We start from the raw sequence: 23,253 nt of genomic DNA, 5'->3' as shown, positions 1-23,253 counted from the left end.
GAGTATTATTTAATGAGCTCATTGCTCACAGTACATCTAGTTTGTTATTTAAAAAAAATTCACAGCGTCAAGGACCAAGATACATTCATTTTTGATATCTTCAAGTGATTTCAAAAACATGAAAGAAAAAAAAATTACATTAGATTAGTTCAGGAATCATTCATTTTTTAGTATATTTGTAAAAATTTTTGTGTCATGAAAAAATGATGAACACTGAATAATAAGAGAACTACCAGAATAAGGATAATACAATTGAGACTTGATATCTTAGAAGTGTCTAAGATTATGCTATTTTTACAGAAGAGTATTAAAAACGAATACTGTATGCTGGGAAATTTTTGCCACGATTTTGTTTTCGCCCTTTCGCCTTACCATCATTGGGCCATTTAAAACAGTGCCAGTAAAGAATACAGTATATTTTTTTTTAAAGTCTGAGTGAATTTGAAAGGGGACAAAGTTGTTTTCAAGTGTAAAAGGGCAAAACTAGCACGGGGGAAATAAACCTGCATACAGTACGTGTATAGTTTTGGAAAAGCTGACGTTTGTGTTGCTTTTAGATTTTTTTACAGCGTTTCAAACATATAGATTTATATATTTGCCGTATTTGTCTAGTAAGCCAACTATGAAACTGATTAGAATACCATTTTCGTGTGTACTCACTCGTAGAAATTCACAAGAAACGTGCAATAACGTGACGCCTCAATGAGGCGACAGAGACTTTAGTAAATAAATATAAATATACATACAGGACAGTAAGAAATCTAACTATTGAATATATTTCCGGAGCTTTTAGACTTGTAAAATGTAAATATGATTTCTAAATAATCATTTTATACAATGACATGAATATAGGAAATTATTTTTCACTTTTTTATTTTAATGGCAACGGGTAAAATTGTTTGGATTTTTTCTATTTGTTTATAACAAGTTTCAATATGTTTACAAGAGAAATGGAAATATATGTGGATTCCTGTCCCCATAACATCACAGAGGTTTCAGAGTCCTCCTCCAGGCTGGGGTGTGGTCAGGACAAGTACGGGAACGATCAATATCTCTGTATCCCTAACATACATAAAATAGGACTTGTAGAACTTTGTTACAATGGAACCATGGGATTAATAAAAAGAGGTGAGTAACAAGAAATTTACCTTAAAACACTTATTTTTATAGTTTAAGTTTCAAACGAAAATTGAAGCATCTTAGAAAGTATTCTTTGACATACATGTATATATATTTTAATTCTAACACGTATGGATAAGTATATACTTGAATAGGCAACTGTTTGGAAACCGATGGAGAAAATCTTTACTGGAACAACTGCCTTGGATTTTTATCAGGTTGTCCTGAAAATGAATACTGGTATCGAAGCAATAGAATATACCAATGTAAGATCCTTGAACTATATCATAATTAACATAAGATGTTCAAATCAAAATCGCCATACTATTGTTGTATTGAATCTTATTTATCAAAGAATTTTATTAAATTATTCATTAACATTTAGATCCTGCGTGTCAAAGCATCAATGCACAGCACAATTGCTATCTTGCTGAATCATCATGTCCTAATATGTAAGTAAATAAGAATGTAGCATTTTAAATTATTATACTTACATGTTATAAATACTAAAATCTGATTGGTTTAGACGCAGTTAACAATCAGTTCTATTACCCTTAGCCTTAGCAATACACGTGACAACGGGTAACACAAAGGTAATGTCACATGCGTGGAAATTATGCGCGTATGGTACACCGTAGAATTCTAAAAGCGTCAATTGCGCGTTTGAAACAACCGGAATAAACCGGAATAACGAAACTTTTTAGATGAAAAAGTACTCTTAGGGTATTAAACAAACAATAAAGAGGTCAGTAAATCTTTTTCGAAGTAGCGGGGAGTTTGAAAGCTTTTTAAACGTGAACGTAAAGACAATCGACGTTTTTTTTGCTGACATCCTAAATTGCTGACGCGTCGGTTGACAATGGTTTTCCTTGGGGTGTCAATTTCAACTGTTACGCTCCAAAACAGGCACCATTTAAATATTGTAGATTTTTGATTAACCTACGTTTAAATCTTGTCTTGAAAAACTTAATAGTATGGTATTTCTATATTACACCATAGTTAACTTTCATTAATACCGTGGTTCTCTACAAAGAAGACTTAACTTGAAAGAAAATAGTCTCAGAGCAGTCCTAAGAAGATTGCTATCAGGATATTCCTAGCTGTTCCCGTACTAGAAAGCGTTCTCAGCGATTTAAGAGAGTTCATTTTTCACCATTTCTTCATTTTATCCACTTGAAATAAGGTGTGGTACTTTGAAAAAGTTTTGAATTCCCTTAATCAAGGAATGTTTAATGTGTAGTAAGTCTGGTTGAAATTGGCCCAGTCGTAGATCTGAAAAAGTATAAATTGTCAAAAATTTTACAGAAGGAAAAACGAAGGGAACAGATGGACTAAATGTGATCAAAAATTAAAGCTCATTGGAGCTTTGATTTAGGTAACTTAAGGGGGTCGACTATAGTTTCCAATGCGCATTATTTCGCGCATCATAGTAAAATAAAGCGTATTTAGTGTTTTAATGCAAGTTTTTTCGCTTAATTATTAAAATTAAACAAAATTAAGAAATTATAGGTATAAAAATGTAATTTCAATTTGATAAAATTGACCGATTTTGCAATTGAAAGGTAGGTTGACATCGCAGCAGTGTCTTTTGACGTTATGATAATCTGAAGCTCTTAAAGAAAGGGGTAATAAAAATATTATTACAGAAAAAGTAGTAAACATACGCTCTTGAAATTTAAAACATAGAAATTTTTAGAATATCTCCAATATTTTTATTATATTTTCTTATGAATCTATTGTTTACGTCATATTTTGTAGTACCCTATAAAAACAGTAAAAAAATTGGTAATTTTTTTTGCATTTTGAGATGCCCCCTCTCTTAACAAGACCGTAGAATTTTGTGTTTCTTGCATATATTGTATCATATAGTATTACTCATAAAATATTATAGTTTGAACAAAATATCTATTGTAGTATTTCTATAATTTGCTTTAAAGTGCTCAAAATTGGCATTTTCCTATATAATCCTATAGTAAATCTACCTTATTTTGAGACGGTCCCTCAAAAATACTGGGACGGTAGATTTTTCCCAAACTTTGCATGTATACTGAACTTAATGTAAGGTATATATAGTATGAAAATGAAGACTTTCGCTATTGTAGTTTTCACACAATAAAACTATAGTCGGCCCCCTTAAAATGTATTAGAGTAAAAAACATAATATATTTGAAAAGGGAAGACAGAGAATTGGGCATGGCGATCCCAATATGTTCCCTTTGTGTACTTGCAGAGAGAATGATAATTTGGATAGATAATTTTTCGCTTTAAAAAAAAAAGTCCTAGAACTGTTACATTGCCATTTTTATACAATTGTGTATTTATATTTATTACATGCTTAGTAATAAATACAGGTTTTTTGCATATGCGATATGGCTGACGTCACAATAGCCGTATCAGCCCTACAGGGCCGATATGGATTTGAGGGGCTGATATAGGTTATCAGCCCTGCAAATCCATATCACCCCTGCAGGGCTGATACGGATCAATATCAAACCCCTAGTAAATTAAACATTAAAAAAGGTACTTGTGATCATACACATACTTTGGAGGTTACATAATTCTCTTAATTTTAAATTTTTGAATGTAATGATAATCTAAGTGATAAATGATAGATTATTTTAACATTATGGATTGGGGACATTTGAATAGAAGTAGATGAAGAAACAAACCGAAACTGTATGAGACAATTGACTTTGTGCATTTTAAGGAGTCTGAGCATGATTACTTACTTATTTTCTTCTCTAATTAATGTGTTCTGTATTTTATTACTAAGCATGTAATAAATATAATAAAATATACCCTTTTCCACATCACATCCTGTATCTGCCCTCGACCAATATCAGCCCTCTGGCTGATATTGGTGTCTCGGGCTAATACAGGATGTGATATGGAAAAGGGTATGTATAATTCTCTATTTATCTTAATTCATGTCGTTGAAATATACATTTATTGTACTTTCAGGAAAATTTTAAACATGTATTGACAATTAAGTACGTGATTTGTAAGAGAACTATAGGTGCGATATAAGAACATTAACAGGAGCTCAGTTTTTATTAATGCTTATGGTTAACTCGTGATCAATTAATATATTATGCAAATATCTGAGCAGGTCAGACAATGCAAGTTAGCTAAATTCGCTTTCTCTAATTTGTACTTGGATTTAAGTGCTCTTCTAAATTCTTTTAAATTATATTTTATTGTAGAGATATTATATAAATATTACCGATCTTTGTACCCATTACCAGTTTGTATTGGTTAAATTATGATAAGGTAATCCAAAAGCCTTGTTTGTCTCCATTTTTCCCTTGCTTACATAAACTTGATTTGCTTTATTATTTATAGCACTTTGAACAGTACTTCAAACAACACCACACTGGGCGTGCAACCAACAATACCCCCGCCAGAAACATCATCTCATGTAGCAGAGATTGTAGGCGGTCTAGCTGCCTTCCTCTTCATACTTGCTGTTATTCTAATATTAGCGGTCCATCGTTGGAGAAGAAAAAATAGTCAGAGAAATGACACACAAGAACTTATCCCAAGTATGTGTGTTTTACAGAATAGTATTCAATATGTGAAAATAGTGGCATATTTGATATTTTTCATACTATATCATTTTTCTAAATTTTATTCCACTTTTTTCTTAATTTTTTTAAAATTGAAGCTAAAGAGTTGTTGCTAGCAAAGGTGGGTGAAACCCTAGGTACTTTATTTTGGGGATTTTATGCTATATTACTTGTTTTTGATTTGAATGTAATAAAGGTTTTTATGTAAAATTGAGTATCATTTTTAGCTAACCTGAGCCGAAGGCTCAAGTGAGCTTTTCTGATCAAAATTTGTCCGTTGTCTCTCGTTGAAGTCGTTGTTGTCGTTGGCATTTAAAAAAAAAAATCTTCCTCTCAAGAACCACTGTGCCAGGAAAGATGAAACTCATGTGGAAGCATCCTCAGGTAGTGTAGATTCTAATTTGTACAAATCATGACCCCCAGGAGTAGGATGGGGCAACAATGGCTGATCAAAGTTTTACATAGGAATTTATACGAAAATCGCCTTCTCAAGTACTTCAAAGCAATGTTTAGTGATGGTATAGGAGGAAAATGTTTGTAAAAAATCTTTTTTATCAATAATAGCAAAGTCATATGCTGTATTAATATGAAGGCATTCTAAAGTAGTATTAAATTCAAGCCCCCCCCCCTTTTTTTAAAATATACTTTTCAGTTCTGATCCGATTTGTGTTTTTTCCTAGCCGATTTGCTCAGGTGAGCGATGTGGCCCCTGGGCCTCCTGTTTTTAGATATGGCCAGAACACCAAAGGAAAACCGTTACATTGTTCCAAGACAAATAGTCTTTTAATGAAGATGATCCAAGAGGTATACTTTCATTAAACTCTCCTCTCTTTCTCTCTGAAAAAAATGGGAATAAGGATAGATAAGACTTATTGAATTAAGATCTCTTTATTCTCACAATTCTAATGGTTCAAAACACAAAAACTGCATTTTCGTGCAATAAATTAAGTTAGATATTGACAGATGCGTCTTTTTCTTTATAAGACACACAAGTCCTGTATGAGTGTAGGAGGACCACTCAAAAGTGTAACTGCCTACAACCCAAATGAAAAAGGATTCAAATATAAATTTAAGTCTTTATTCAGTGGCGTCTCTGCATGGAATGTCACAATATTTAAAATCAAATGAACAATAATCAATTAAATTTACTTTAACAATACACAATCTTTTACTCATTAAAACACTTTTGTAAAACTTCAACAGTATGTAAACAATGACAGAGATGTTTCGAGCTATACGTACTTTGTCGCTGTGAAAAAATAATCAATTAAAATAACAAAGTTATAAATGAACAACTCATTCGTGCGACCTGTTACCTTACATAGAAATGTTAACAATCATAATCGCTTGTCATTTACTTACAAGAAATAGAAAACAACATGTCGAAATGTATTTTGACAATTGCTAAAAATAAATTAAACTTCTTTGACTAAGGAGTTCCAAAAATAAACAAGGGCGCTAAATTCAAACCTGATGTAAAATATTTGACAAGTTTCCGGAGATTTTGAAGTTAATCAAGATAAAGTATTTAAACGACAGTAGATATAAAAATGTAAACAGACGTGTATAAAAATCACAAAGGTTAGACATTTCCTAAGCAAAAATAATTAAACTTTGAACTATATAATCAGACATTAAAATAATTATTTCACCTATCAATCGTTTTATACCAATTATAAAGTATTTAATATTAACCAATCTTAGCTCAAATTTAGAAAATAAGTTTTATAAAAATAAAAGAAATTAAAGATTGAAATCTAATAAAATGTGCTACATACCTACAACCCAAATGAAAAGGATTCAAATATAAATTTAAGTCTTTATTCAGTGACGTCTCCGCATGGAATGACCGAGAGTCGGGCCACTTTCCATACGGAGACCCAATCTGTGGGTTGTAGATATTAGCCAATCAGAATTTAGAATTAAAAACTATATTGTCTGAAAAGTGTGAAAATTAACCATATAAGTAAAAACTTCCAAAAAGGTAGGTAATGCGCAAAAGTGAATGCGCACTCGGTTTCTTTGTCCTTAGCCGAGAACCAATTAAACAAAAAGATAGCCAAGAGGGTAAATTGCTAAATACTTATGTAAACAATTTAGACTGACCGCTAAAGCTCAAAAAGTCCCGAAATAACACCTACAATGTATACCAAAAAGTCAATTTCCCTTCTTTTATGTGAGATTAAATTATTTACCTGTTGACCAGTGTCAATTAGCAAAAAGGTTTTTGACAACAAAAGACTGAACACTGCAATCAAGCAAAACTTAGTACATCTGTTGACATGTAAAAACATTTAACAATTTCTTTTGTACTTGATTAAGCTGACAAGTTTGTCTTCAAAATTCTTGACATTTTTATTCGTTTTATTTTGTTGTAAAATAAATCTATCTTTTGTAAATTATATGAAATAAAATGAAATTTCCAATCATTAACATAAAAAATTCATTTAAAAATTCATTTTTAACAATATACAACATGACCGTAGTCATAATGCATATTTTTATTGATAAATAGAAAGTATGTCAGAAAGACAATATACTAATTCTTGCTAGAAATGCATAAATTGTCATATTATTTGAGGTCAGAACAATTTTATGAACAATATAATAAAGTATATAACAACTGGCTCAAAAGCATAATTATGATGCTGAAAGGTCTAAAATACTTGCTACTTATAACATATTTTTGATTAATGAATATCATCGATTTTTTTTACATGAGAAGTAAAAAATGATAAAAATGCTTGAAACCTGAGAAAGAATTATTACCCTTTTCAAAATTTTTAGAGACTGAAAAAATTGTAAAAAAAAAAAATAATAATAATAAAAATAGATAAATAAAATTAAAAAAAAGAAAAAAAAGGGACACGACACATGAACCTCGTATTCATTTTAAAGATTGTCCGTATATTCTGTATTTTTGATACTTTATCATTCTTTCGAATTTCAGGCGATCGTTTAGTTTGTTTTTTCATCTTCTTTTTTGTTTAAGATGAAGCTAAAGAGATGTTGCAAAAAGAGGGGGATGAAGGTAAATCATTTCTTGAATTTTATGCTGTGATGCCTGTATTGAGCTGAATTGAATAGAATAAAACACTTTTATGTTTTAAGGGATCTCACGTGATTGTTAAGACATAATCAAAAGACTAGAGGAAAATGATAATTATACCAACAATACACAAGAACTGAAGAAATGAAACTAAAAATGAAATATCCAATGTTCCTGAACAAAAAGAAACACATATTCGTAATTTTACCAGTCTCTTTCTCTCTCTCTCTCTCTCTCTCTTAACTCAAAAATCGGGGAATAATATTTGATAAATCTCACTGTATTGACTTTGGATTTTTTTTTATAACAATTGATTTAAGGAATAACTGTCTTATTTTTCGAATTCATGAAGTGATCAATGGATTGGCTTGTGTGATAATTTGCATAAACGCCGAAGGCGTTTATGCATAAAATTATCACACAAGCCAATCCATTTATCATCTTCATGAATTCGAAAAATCTGACAGTTATTCCTTATATTTACATGCTTTGATTCCGCCAATCCACGGGCTCCAAGCCTGCATCTCTCTAGGCGTTGTCCCGCCCTGCACGTGGTTTTTTTTTTTTTGGAACCGCGCCAAAACATTCATGAGGAAATCTATTGCATTTACAATTGGTAATTTTATCTCGGACAAAGACATTGGAAATGTAAATATTACTCTATGTATTTTGAATGAAATCAAGATCATTACATAATTAAGCCGCGTAAATGAGAATTCTCAAAGCAACAAATCTCCTGTGCCATGTTTTCCTACATTAAAGGTATAATTTTGATCAAAAAAAAAAAGTGAAATTTTCTTCTTTTAATAATTGTTAGAATTATAGGTAGTTTTAGATTTAACTCGGGTGATCTATTCCTTACTGTCATTCGCCGTCTTGCATCGTGTGTAGTGCGACGTACGATGTGTCTTAACATTTCAACACTTCGCCGAAAGGTCGCCCGCCTGGCGCAGTGATAAGAGCGTCTTCAGAGTCGCGAATTAAGGAGTTGGTACTTACGTCGCGGGTTCGAATTCGACCGTGGGACATGGAGACCAGTTCTTCGGATAAGACCGTATAAACCGAGGTTCCATGTCGCAGTAAGTGCTAGCAGGAAAACGATCCCTTCCTGCTCAGTGGCCCTGAGTCCTAAGTATAGAACGAACTATAATGGCCCTGAGTTCCGAGTATTGGACATAATCTGCAGCTCTCCACTGACAAATTCTCAAAAGGGACGTTAAATAATGTACAAACAATCAATCTTCCCCGAAATAACCAAACCAATTTCATCCAGTTGGGCATATAATTATTACATCTATTATAGCAACTTTGAATGGAGGGAACAAAAACTGAATTTCATGGTCCCTGTAACCCCCCCCCCCCTTCCCCCACGCCTGTGGGGTGGAGAAAAACCCACTAAATTGAATATAACGTTCTTTTATTCTGAATATCAGGCTGTCAAATTGTTGACATGATTGTAATAAGCGTTTAGTCCTCTACCAAAATTGTGATACAGTTTAAATATCTAACCAATCAGATAAGGCGAAACAGAAAAGCAACTGCAAAACCTCCTCCAAAGCTGTCAATGGAGAAAATCTGTGTATCCGATTAATAATTCGTTCGATTACGGCATATCAAACGCTAATAGCGGGGTTTAGGTAACAGAGACTAGTAAAAGAACATCTCCCAGAGAGAGTGTTTGCAAAATTATGAAAGGTAACTCTGTTATTTCCTTGGAAATCTGTCTCGAAATGGGGAACCCCTGTTGTTTACAACTTTTGTTTCTTACCTTGTGTATTTTTATTATACCGAATAGGGCCATTCTTTAAACGTGAGAAAAAGTACAATCTGCTTGCATATAACGACATATAAATGTGTTTGACGGGGAAATTTTAGATTTTCGAGGTATTATACACTCTTACATTTTTTTTCATTAAAAAAGGGGGGGTATTATCCATACTTCAGGTGCCTGTGATAAAAAGTTGTCCTAAAGTGAGTTTGTGAAATCGTTCCTTTTCTAATCCCCTTCCCCCATATATGGAGGATGTGGATGTTTGCAAAATCTCTGCGTACGCAGCCCTCAGTATTGTGTTCCCTTTTATGGGTATTTAGTAAATAAATATAATACTATTTATATGTACTTAGCGAAATCTCAATGTTATAAAGGATTGCGAAAATGTGTTTTGGAGTACTCTTTTACATAATGCACAGTATTTAAAAATTCTGCAGCAGTACATGTATGTCGTATATGAGCAGATTTAATGTTTGCTTACTGATAATAAAAAAAAATCAGGGTGCCAAATTTAATCAATGAAACAATAGAGTGAAATACATGTATACAGCCATTGAAACGTTTCCTGGGGAGAGAGAGAGAGAAAGTATCATACATGTATATTTTTTTTCAAATATGTACAAGTTCTAATTTAGCATTATGACATAATTAATGACAATTGTAAATAGTTATCTTCTTGACAGAAATGTTCGTCAATATATGGATGCTTAAAGCACATATTATACCGGTATGATACGGTTGTTTGGGGCATACATGTAAAAAAAAATTATGCATACTTAGTTCTCAAGTCTTTCACTTCATAGGCGTCGGAAGCAAAATAACAAAAGGGGGGCTAAACTAACAAAAAACGTAGATCCCAATTTTAATGCCTATATTATGTATATATTTGCAAAATAAGTGGGGAACTCCCCCCCCCCCCCCCCCCCCGTTCCGACGCCTATGCACTCCATGGTTTAATACATAAACGGAATATATTTTCCGCAGAAAAATCATTTCTTATCAGCAGTGATTTGAGACCATAAAAATACTATACAATCCAAGAATGACCAGGACAAATACTTAAAAAATCCAGCGGAAATTTATATTGATCATGCAAATATTTTATACCGCATGTACATATACAGTGCATTTACACAAAAGGCAAATGCTATAAAATAAAATTCTCACCTCGACTTTATTGTATTATGGACTATTCATATAATATAGAAATGTTTTTTTTTCACTTGTTTAATAAGATTTGTGCAGAGAGGACGACTGCACTGTCTATCACCTTTTTGTAAACCCGTTAAACGTCGGCGATGTGTATTGAAGCTGACCGACTTTAGCGTGGGAGAGAAGCGATCTCGGTAAATCCCTTTGATGTGGCGAGAATGTGACGTAGTATTTAAAGTTCTCGACAAACAAAGCGTCAGCACGTCACAAATAGTGTAATCCTTTAGGTCTTATGAAAAAAGCTCTAAAAATGCCTAATCCGAAGTTCATATCTAAAACCCATGCAACTGTAAGTGCATTTTAACGGGAAACATAAAGAGTAAATTATTGTTTAGTTCGTTTACACACTTTTGTTTTCATTGAGTAAATACCTGTATATGGCATAATTGGCATTTATCAATATTATGCATTCAAGATCGTGTTCCCAATCTTATATACAGTAAATGTACGTTAAGCTAACGTTTAAAACACTAAGTTCTAAAACGCTCTCTCTCTCTCTCTCTCTCCGTAGCTTTTCCCTTCTTTATTAGCCTTTTACGGTGTCTTAGAACTCTTTCTTTTGACTTCCTATTTTACAAGATCAGCTATAAGCAGTACATAAATGACGATGTCCTTTTATGAAGTGTAAGAACTATTTCATTAATACTTAATAAAGTACTTTTGAAAAGAGCTTTTTTATGTCTAGGCAGTTTTTTTCTTAAGTTTGTACAGAAGGGGGATGGGTGGGTGGTCATACATTTAAGAAATTATACGACACAGATTTTTCTTCTCAAACGCAAAAAAAAGAAAGAAAAATATATTGGTAATCTAATAACTCTAAAATTGAATAACTCTGGATGATCTATCCGCACACGTATACTACTATAGAAATAGTACGTCTTACTTCTTTTGAAACTGGTCAAATGTGTCCGAAATTATGTAACATGTGAAAGCATTCTGAGGTAAATACCGAGGTTATCAGATTAAAATTAAAAAATGTCCTACTCACGATTTGCAGACATTGAATGAATAAAAATAAACATGTATTTTGGAACCTAATTTACTTTTAGTAGTAATGGGCTTGCCTATAGGCTTTCTCAATCACATGTAGGGTCATCAGACATGGCATGGATCGGACAGATTTAACATTAATTTTTCTCTAATTCATTATCATTTCCTCTTGGAAAAGGGCGTGGCCCTTGATTTGAACAAACTTGAATCCCTTTTACCCAAGGATACTTTGTAGCAAGTTTGGTTAGACGACGACGACAACGACAGATAACGGACAAATTTTGATCAGAAAAGCTCACTTGAGCCTTTGGCTCAGGTGAGCTAAAAACTATATACCCCCAAAACTTCGTTTAGGGGGCATAATAAGAGGTGCAAAATGGCAATATATATAATAAAGATTATGTGATGGTCTCATAATTCTAACATAGAAACTTTGCTTTTTTTTTTAGAAATGATGAGATTTTTCAAACGTTAAACTTGATGTGAACTTATAAATAATATCATATAACATATATTTTTATATATGCAATTATTTAACATTAAAGAGAAAATAAAGAACAATAAAAAAACAAGATGTGATTGTGAAACACTGATTCCCCCGTATGGCAACATAGTAAAATTTAAACTTTTCTGAAATGCAAAGTAAATATACTGGTACAAAAAGTAGTGTCTTCTAACTGACAATACAATTGCAAAACATGAAAGCCCTATCACCATTTGTTCCCAGGTTATGGCCAGGCTAAAGTATTTTCATAAGTACAAAAATCTTCAAGATCAAGGTCAGAAGGTCAAGTTTATTGGTATCCAATGAAAGGTCTTTTCACAAATATAACATATTTGAAGCATGGAAGCCCTAGCCCTAACCATTCAAAAGGTATGGCCAAGTTTAAAAAAATTTTTATGTACGTTTGTCTCCAAGATCAAGGTCAGAAGGTCAAGGTTATTGGTATTGAATGAAAGGTCTTGTAACAAGAGTTACGTATGTGAAGTATGAAAACCCTAGCCCTTCCTCTTCGAAAGTTATTTCCAATGTTGACTTTTTTTCATAAGTCCTGAAATCTCAAAAGTCAAGGTCAAAATTCTTGGTTTTAAATGAAAGGTCTTGCCAAAAAGACATTTTATTTTTAAACATGAAATTCCTAGTATCTACCGTTTAAAACTTAAGGCCAAAAGTAAAAATATGCAATTTTTGTGTAAAAGTGGATCTAACTCCAAGGTCAAGGTCAAAATGTCACGGTTTTTGGTATCAAATGAGAGGTCTTTTCACAAGAATTTAATATGAGAAGCATGATAGCCCTAGTACTAACCCTTCAAAAATTATGGTCAAAGTTGTATTTTTTAGAGTCAGTCAAACTCTAAGGTCAAAAGGTCAAGGTTCTTGGTATCCAATAAAGCGTCTTCTCACAAGAATTACATATGTGAAGTATAAAAGCCCTAGCACTTTCTGTTCAAAAGCTATAGCCAAGCATATTTTTTTTCATTAGTACGTAAATCTCCAAGGTCATAAGGTCAAGGTTTGTGATATCCAATGAAAGGCCTCGTTACAAAAATACGTGAAGTATAAATGTCCTGGTATATACTGTTCAAAAGATATCGCCAAAGTAAAAATTCAAATTTTTTGTGTAAAAGTGGGTCAAACCTCAAGATCAAGGTCAAAAGGTCAAATTTAGTGGTACCCAAATGAAGGTCTTTTCTCTAGAAATATACATGTGATATATGGATGTCATAGCTCTACTAAATCAAAAGTTATGAACAAGGATAAAGTTTTTGCGGACAAACAGACAAACAGAGAGACAGAGAGACAGACGGACACGACAAAACTATATACCCCTGAAAATTCGTTTCCAGGGGCATAATTGAAAAAAATTCAAAATGCAACCAGCCGGTATCCAACTCATAACTCTTTGCTTGAAAGGCATACATTCTAGACACTACATCACGAGTTCCAACTTCCTGGTTGAACAAGACAGTAATCCGTAAAGAATAATTTTGAGAAACACGATTGGTGTATAATAAAACTGGAGATTTTCTGTAAAAACAAATTATTTGTATTGGTTTCAACTTTGACCGATCAAGTTAATAATTGGAAGCCTAGGATACAATAGAACTGCCGTGTCTATACTTTGTTTACAAATTTGCGACAAGTTTCACAGAAAAAGTTATAGCTGATATAAGATGAGCATAAGCCTAAAATGCCCTTTTCCCGTTTCACAATATACAATGATGAAAAACCTCAGTTCAGGTTAGCTAACCGGCCCATCCCAGCCCCTGGGACAATTTGAAACGATGACAGGGAATACCCCTAAGAACCCTTAACCCATCCTCGGTGAAAGTTTGTTTAGGTGCCAAATTAAGCAGGATAATGAATGCTTGAAATATACCCACACACCTGGCACCACTTAGGAGTACCACTACAGTCCCATTTTGAACTAGGGCCCCTCTACCTTGCCCCAGTAATCATTTGGTGAACACTTCAAAGATAAGGCGTATAATAGCTGACCTTCCGTTTCACAATAAACAATGATGAAAAACCTCAAAGTACAGGTTAGCTAACCGGCCCTTCCAAGCCCCTTGGCAACATAGAAACACTGACAGGGGGTACCTCTTGGCACCATTAACCCATCCCCGGTGATAGCTGGTTCACGTGCCTAACAATGCAGGGCAAATGAATGCTTGAAATATGTTCCACGCACTTGGCACCACTTGGTGGTGCCACTACTGCCCCATTCTGAAAGTGGCAAATGATAGTCCTAGGGCCCCTCTACCTTGCCCCAATAATCCTTGATAAACACATCAAGGATAAAGCGTATAACAGATGTCCTTTTCCTGTTTCACTATGTACAATGATGAAAAACATCGAGGTTCAGGTTAGCTAACTGGACCCTTCCAGCCCCTAGGACCCTGCAGAAATCTGTCAAGGGATACCCCCTAAGGCCCCTTACCCATTCCCAATTTGTTCAGGAGGCCGACAATGAATGAAATATGAATGCTGGAAATATGCCCCACGCACTTGGCACCACTTGGTTGTGCCACTACAGCCCCATTCTGAAAGTTAGAAATGATAGCGCTAGGGTTCTTCTACCTTGCCCCAGTAATCATTTGGTGAACACTTCAAAGATAAGGTCTCTAATAGCTGACCTTTTCCCGTTTCACAAAATACAATGAAGAAAAACCTCAAAGTTCGGGTTAGCTAATTGGCCCTTTCAAGCCCCTGGGACCCTTTGAAATCTTGACTAGGAATACCCCCTAAAACCCTTAACCCATCCCCAGTGATAGTTGGTTCAGCTTCCCAAAACTGGAGGACAAATGAATGCCTGAAATATGCCCCACGCAATTGGCACCACTTGGTTGTGCCACTACAGCCCCATTCTGAAAGTTTAAAATGATAGCCCTAGGCCCCTCTACCTTGCCCCAGTTATCATTTGGTGAACACTTCAAAGATAAGGTCTGTAAAACCTTACCTTTTCCCGTATCCTCGAAATTTTATGTAATATTCCTAAGAATTCACAGCGTATTATCTGCAATTTTAAATTAATTTGCCTACGTAGTTTTAATGCTATATTACTGTAAACGAAGTATTGGTGTTACATGTATTACTTTTTTACGCTTTTCTATTAAAATGTATGGAAAAATGACGGTTTTAAGCCAATTGTGTCCTACAGGTCTTACAGTCCAGGCCCCAGGATCACGAAACAGACTTAGACTTGAGTAAAATTTTCAATTGTCTGTAAATTGTTCATTAATTACTGAATTAATATCAAAATTTGTAAATTACAGCTATTTTGTTAATCAATATTGGAATAAATTTTAATTTTGATCTGCTTAACTTCCACAACATTTAAGTATAACATGAAGAATTTGACTAAAGCTTAAGATGCTTTATGATCCTCGGACCAGGTGTTTGTATGAATATGGTTCTTAAATGCAATGCACAATTTATAAGCCAGCAAAAAAGGTGAGTACACGAGATTTAAATACATAATAATAATAATAATTATACAAACAATAATGATAATGATGATGATCCAGGAAATACATGTAAATAAATTTAACCCGTTTTTAGTGAGGAGGATTAATTCCATATGAAGCAGAATTTATGCAAAATCTTATGCATGAAAAGAAGAAAACACTTGCTGTGGTTCTCAAATCGACCGTAAGATATATCGATGACGTATTATTAATTCACAATGGTAATTTCCATTCCTACGTCGAAAAGATATATCCAGGATAGCTTGAGATAAAAGACACGGCAGAGTCTGACACACCTGTTTCATACTTGGATATTTTACTTGAAAGACGTTAATGGTAACCTAACAACCAAGTCATATGATAAACCTGACGACTTTAACTTTTCTATCGTCAACTTTCCTTACTTATGCAGCAATGTATCTCATCACCTGCATACGGAGTGTATATATCTCAGTTAACTCGATACGCAAGAGCATACTCTACGTATGAACATTTTCTAAAACGAGGTAAATTATTGACAAGCAAGAATACTACATGTAGCAGTCTCGTTTAAAGTCATCATTTCATAAGTTCTATGGTCGATACAATGACGTCAGCAAATACAATTTATCATTGAGTCGAATGCTGACCGACGTTTTTCATACCAATTGTTAGTCCATTATTCATACACTGAATTGAGGGCGGATTTTTTTCCGTTATATCCTGATCATGACAACGAGCACACGGCGGGTGTGATCGGTCACATTGATATTGATTGATTGATTGATTGTATGTTGTTTGACGTCCCTCTTGAGAATTTTTCACTCATATGGAGACGTCACCGTATGCCGGTGAAGGACTTCAAATTTCGATCTTTACTCAGCACTCAGGGTCATTGAGCAGTGAGTGACCTTTATCGTGCCAACGCACTCCGCTGACATTGGCCTCGGTTTCTAAGGTCTCATCCGAAGGACCCGCAACTTTCACTTCAAAGTGCCGAGTGCATGGCGAGGGAACAGTAGCTACCAATTTTTTTATCGACTTAGGTCAGTCGCGGCCGAGATTTGAACTCACGACCTCCCGATCACGGAGCGAGCGCTCTACCGACTAAGCTACCGTGAACGGTACTTTGATATTGAATACTGTTCGTTATCTCCATATCCTTCTTCCATCCTGAAAAGTACAGTGTATACGCATATTTTCGCCCCGGCTATGATTGGCAGTTATGATGCAATACGCATATTCCCCTGAGTTTCAAATACATCCTATTAATTTTTTCCGTTTAGCAATTTTTATTCTTGATACCTTCCTTTCTACATTCAATACATTTTACGCTGATTTTTTCTGATTGACTTTTAGCAATTAGTTACACTGACAATATAAATTATTCCTTTCATTTGGTATTGTGTTTAATTAACCTTAAGACATTACATATAAACACATCAGAATTCAAGCATGTACGGGGTTTGCGTACAATAGCATGCACTTTGTATTAATCTACTTGACTCTTACAGACTTGAAGTCTTTTGCAGAGAATTAAACGGGGAACAATGTAACGTTGCCTTTGTGACGTAACTGACGTCATAATCAAATGTGGACAAAACAGCCTCTCGAATCGTCAAAATTGTGTAACAAAATTGATGACAAAAGCAAACCAGCGAACTACCTAAAGGAATCACTATCTAGTTTGTAATGCATGCCAGGGCATCAACGATGGTGGGAATATGGGATAATGTACATAACGGGCAGAGCCGGCCATGCATAAATTATCCTATGTTTCCCACAATCGTTGATGTTCCTGACATACTACAGTAATTAGAAAGTGATTCCTTATATTTCCATTTCACTGTGAAATAAAATTGTAGATTTAGACTTAAAAAATGTAGACATAGAATTAAATTACTTGAGGACTCCCATGCCAATTTCAATAGTCCTCGTCCACTAACGTCAAGCACAAAGGCACCACACGATATTTACATGCCTATTTGCTTTCCTTAGCGGACATAGACATAGATGCGCACAAGATTTTCATAAATAATAGGCCTCCTTAGCTCCTGAAATATCGACCTGCCTAATTTTATTCCCGTTAGAATTATCAAGAAATAAACTCCTCTAACTTTCAAAGAGTTATCACACAGACAAAACATTAGAAATTGAAATATACATGTATAAAAATTAGGGATGACAATCGATTGCAGAATTGCTTAAGGAATCACTGTCTAGTTAGTATAGTATGCCAGAGCATCAACAATAGTGGGAAACATGGGATAATTTGCATAACGGGCGGTGACAGTGATTCCTTATATTTCCATTTCATTGAGAAATAAAATTGTAGATTTAGACTTTAAAAATGCAGACATAGATTAAATTACACAAGGATTCCCATCCCAATTTCAATAGTCCTCGCACACTGACGTCAAACGCAACGGCAGCCGCACGAGATTTTCATGCATATTTGGCCTCCTTAGCGTCAGATTCAGAGACAGATGCGCACGAGATTTGCATGCATATTAGGCCTCCTTAGCTCCTGATCTATTGGCCTGCCTAATTTACATTCCGGTCGAATTATCAAGAAATTAACTTCGCTAATTTTCAAAGAGTTATCACAAATATTTTTCTGTTAACCGCAATACGTTTCGACCGATTAACTGGTTAGTCGTATCAAGATATACATTTTGACATTTTCTTTTCATATACACAAAAAGGCATAAAAAGACGTGTTAAAGATTGATTGATTGCATATTGTTTAACGTCCCTCTCGAGAATTTTTCACTCATATGGAGACGTCACCGTATGCCGGTGAAGGACGTCAAAATTTGACCTTTACTCGGCACTCAGGGCCATCGACCAGTGAGGGATCTTTATAGTGCCAACGCCTGCCGCTGACACGGGGCCTCGGTTTTTAATGTATCATCCGAAGGACCCGCAATTTCACTTCAAAGTGCCGAGCGCATGGTGAAGGAACAGTTGCAACCAATTTTAACGACTAGGTCCGTCGCGGCCGAGATACGAACTCACGACCTCCCGATCACGGAGCGAGCGCTCTACCGACTGAGCTACCGTGAACGGTACGTGTTAAAGAAGTTAAATTCTGTGTATTATTTTGATCGGGAAATTTTATGCACATTAGAGGATAATTATTTTATTTCAATTTCAATAGACAAGAAAAAATGGGAAAACACCGCCTCTTATTGAAATATTCATGATCACGTGGTCTCGAATGCTCATAGCAAAAAATGGTCCAATCTCGTGAATGAGCCGAAAAGCATGGTGGTCTACAACGTTTTTATTACAAACACGTGGGTTGGGGAAATATAGGATACGATTTCAAATGACGGCCGGGAAGCCAATTTACAATTTTTTGAAACGTGTTTGAGAAAACTAGGAAGAATATGTACTAATTGAGAATTTCTTTGTTCACATTAACAAACAAATTCAGTTTTTCTTGTAACAAAGGACTTTGAAATACCGCTTACAAAGTATCCACAAGTAAATAACAGTCCAGTTTTAAGACTCAATATTTGTAAATTTGCCATGTAACTGGTTTAATGAAATGTTGCTCAGTTATTACTACATGTAGATATTTAAAAGTTTATGCATTTATAAAAGACAAGTTTCACGTTTTTTTTAATTACCTCATTGTTAATCATTTGTATGCAAATGTGATCATGGGATTAGTAGATAATAATGCACATAATGCATTAAATGTATAAATCCTTGGGAAAATGCATCACGTCTTTCCAAGAGCGATTTGAAAAACTAGCCTTTTCGAAAAACACATGTAGTATTTTATGTAGTATTTGCATTAAATGCAACTCAATGAGCTGATTGCTTGATTTGTCAGTCATGTTGGTTCCTCACTGAACAATATTCATGTCCAGTTAAATTATTAGTTCTATATTGTCGACATCGCAATGACTACAATGTTGACACGACATTGTATAGTCTACATTGTTTTTATCCACTATGAAGACATTGTAGTACGGAAGCGTAAATGGCTCTACACTTGTTGTGTTATAACTTTGTATATTGTCTTATCTTTTATCGACTTATCAACATATAACGTGTTATACCTCCTTATTTATGTACATATTTTAAATTGTTTTAAGATTTCTTAACATAATAGAAGGCAACTTCTTTTGTTCAATAATTTTTATTGAATTAAGTTTTATCGACTGAAATAATATATATTGATTTTCAGATATTGATTAAAACAAGATATTTAATCATATTGATATAATATTGCTGATATGATAAAATAAAGATATAGTTTATATTAATTTTAATTGATGAATATTTGCGGTAAAGAAGTCAGAAGAAAGTGTTTTTGAATTATTTTGACGGGGGCGGGAATCCAATGAGCCTTCACTTCACTCGGGATTCAGTGAAAGCTTATGTATCATGTCAGCATGTACGATTAAAGGCTGAATCAAATTAAAAAGTATATTTTTTTGTCAATCAATCAATTCAATCAATTCATTTTATTGACAACACCATATACACTGGCATAATATAGCCATGAACACAACAATTAACATACATAAAATAAAATATCAATGAAAGCATATCAGGTTTGTTGAAGGTTTTCTTTCCTAATTTCAAAGCACTTTTTCAAAAGTTCTAATACTTGTAGGATTGATAATGTCATTAATAGGATTTTCCTTCATGTAACATTGTGCATTGAATATATCGTAATATTGTAATCTACATTGATCATAACTAGGACAATAAAGTACAAAATGGTTTTCATTTTCAATAAAAAATTTACAGAAATGACATACACGTTTTTCTCTAGGAATAAGTGGTCTTGAGTATCTCCCCATTTCAATATGTAGTGTATGAGCACTAATTCTTAGTTTTGTTAGGATTGTTCTTTCAGATTTCTTCAATGGTAATTCAAGATAGTTTTGTAATTTATATTCATTTAAATCAATTATATTACTATAAAAAGTTAATTTCCCAGAATTTGATTTAGAAATATTAAAAAAGGGAGATGGAGACAAATTGAAAGTTACAGATCCATTGTCAGCTATTGCACCGATCACCACTTTTGAAGAGGGGAGACAAGAGTATCTTTGTGCCCCTCATCCAGCTATTAAAAAACCAAAACTGAGTACAGCACAGAGATCCACTGATATGTCCCCAAATTTAAGAAAATTCTCGCAGTTAGATTAATAAATCCCTTGGGTGTTTTTCTTGTTATAAATTTATTTTGGCTGACACTTTACTTTCCTCCTTTAAACTTTGTGACTAAGTTTACACAGATTGGCTGAAATCACAAATTATTTTATATTATCTAAAGCAATAAGAAGTTAGATCTTGTGTAATTATATTTTTATGCAGGGGAAGGGGGGGGGGGGTTTCAAGACTGTGGAGGTTCGCATTCATGAGTCAGATCCCATGTATATCACAGAGTGAAACATCAAATATTTATGAAGTACATATATAATCAGTGTTACTTTTAAAATAGTGTTACCCGGTATTTTCTATTTTCGCTTCATAAGCGATTTACAATCCCCATTGAACTCAAGAGATATAAGAAGTGAACCATTATATGAGCCGTTCCAAGCAAAAACCCCCCTTATGTCAAAAATTTTCGAAAATGACTTTTTTCTTGAAAAATGATGTAGAACCTTAGGTGAATATAACCTGTAGATATTACAGGTGTATCTTGCTCCGTTACGGATTTACAGGTATTCAAAGTATGCATCATTTATGCAGCTGACGTCGTATTTATAAAATTTTCTCTTGTAGCGTCGTCGACGTTATAGCGACGTAATAAAAACATGAATTACTTACACGCAATAACTTGGCATTGTATTGCCGTTCTGACTTATATATGTGCTTAATTTGTTGTAAAATATATATATATATATATATATATATATATATATATATATATATATATATATATATATATATATATATATATATATATATATATATATATATTATATATATTAAAAAGTTCAGTTTATTCTTTTCTGATATTTATTAAAAATATGTCAATGGAGTTCAAATAGTCCTATGATTTGCTGACTTCGAGAAAACATCACAAATAATTGTAAACATTGTTAAAACGATACCGCGTTTAAATCGTTTACATTGGTATTGTTTCTACCTGTCGACATCGTCGTCATCGCAATGTAAACAATGTTGATGCGATACCGCTTTTACATCGTCTACATTCATGTTGACACGATGTCGACTCGATATCGACCAACTTTGCGATGTCGACCATGTTATCAATGTAAACAAGAAAAATAAGAAGGGCAATGTTGACACGATGTGGAATCGATATTGGCCAACATTGCGGTGTCGACGATGTAAATGATGTTAACAAGAAAAATAAGGACAACAACTAGAAACTCTTGTTGCTAAAGCAACAAAGAAGGTCTTCCGTTCTCCTCTATTGATCTGCATGAATGAACATTTATCTATGTTAAAAAAGGCATATGAATTCTAATTGATTTCAGGAAAACGAACGACCGGAGGTGTAACTTACCAAGATTATTGATGTTACTTTAAACATTTAAAGTCTCAATAACATTTACAAAAATCATTTTTATTTTTTCATCACTTCCTGTGACGACCGGAAGTGGCAGCAGACGTATCTTACCTTATACCTGTTGCCCAATCTTTATGGTTTATTATTCATATAAGAGTAACAGTTTAAAAGGTCTCGTAATGTTAACTTCTCATTTTGAGGACAAGAAATCACGTGACCGGAAGTAAATATTATAAAAATATTTTTGAGGCTACTCTAGACACTTAAGTCTGAATAAAATGTCCTATAATCATTCTAAATACTCTTTTTATAAAAGATATTTATTTGATATGATTATACTAAATTTATGTAGTTTTTCTCTCATAACCGGAAGCTGTTGTTTTTGTTTCTAGTGGGACTGACATATTTCAAACCTACAAATAAGATGCTTTAATGTTTAAATAAGAAGATTCTATAAAGAAAAGTTTCAATATCTGATTTATTTCATCACTTCCTGTGACAACCGGAAGTGACGGCGGAAAATGTTAACCAAAATGGATTTGCCTATTCATCAAGATCTACCAATCCTATAAGTTTGGTGTCTTAATTTCTTACCGTTTACGAGATCTAGCTATGATAACTTCTCATTTTGAGGACAGGAAATCAGGCGACCGGAAGTGAATATTTTTTTAAAAAATATTTGAAGTTACTGTAGACATTTGCAGTCTGAATAACATATTCAAAAAAATCATTACAAATACTTTATCTATAAAAAGTATTTATGGGAAAGATATATACTCAAATTACGTAGTTTTTCTCTTATAACCGGAAGTTTACATTTTTTTACCGGTGGTACTGATACATCTTGAAACTACAAATAAGATGCTATAATAGGATGCAAAAAAAGTTTCAGAAAAGAAAAGATGTATTTTCACTTTTTTGATCACTTCCTGTGACGACCGGAAGTGACGGCGGGCAATCTTATCCCCGGTGATTCTGCGTACTCATCAAGATCTAACAATCTTACAGGTTTTGTATGTTAATCTCTTACCGTTAACGAGATCTAGCTATGATAGCTTCTCATTTTGAGGACAGAAAATCACGCGATTGG

General features: G+C 33.8%; 1 long non-coding RNA gene across 1 annotated transcript; it reads left to right on the top strand.

Annotated features, from left to right (window-relative positions):
- The first annotated feature begins 1,365 nt into the window (after positions 1–1,365).
- On the top strand, positions 1,366–4,614 carry LOC134248010 (uncharacterized). The gene is made up of 3 exons (XR_009987961.1): positions 1,366–1,385; positions 1,505–1,571; positions 4,462–4,614. It is a non-coding gene; the product is annotated as an uncharacterized LOC134248010 (long non-coding RNA).
- Positions 4,615–23,253: the final 18,639 nt, after the last annotated feature.

Source organism: Saccostrea cucullata, unplaced genomic scaffold (genome assembly GCF_032062105.1).
Source record: "Saccostrea cucullata isolate Sc308-1 unplaced genomic scaffold, CSIRO_AGI_Scuc_v1 ctg2340, whole genome shotgun sequence".
Classification (NCBI taxonomy): Eukaryota; Metazoa; Mollusca; class Bivalvia; order Ostreida; family Ostreidae; genus Saccostrea; species Saccostrea cuccullata.
This window is presented reverse-complemented; position numbering and strand designations above follow the sequence as displayed.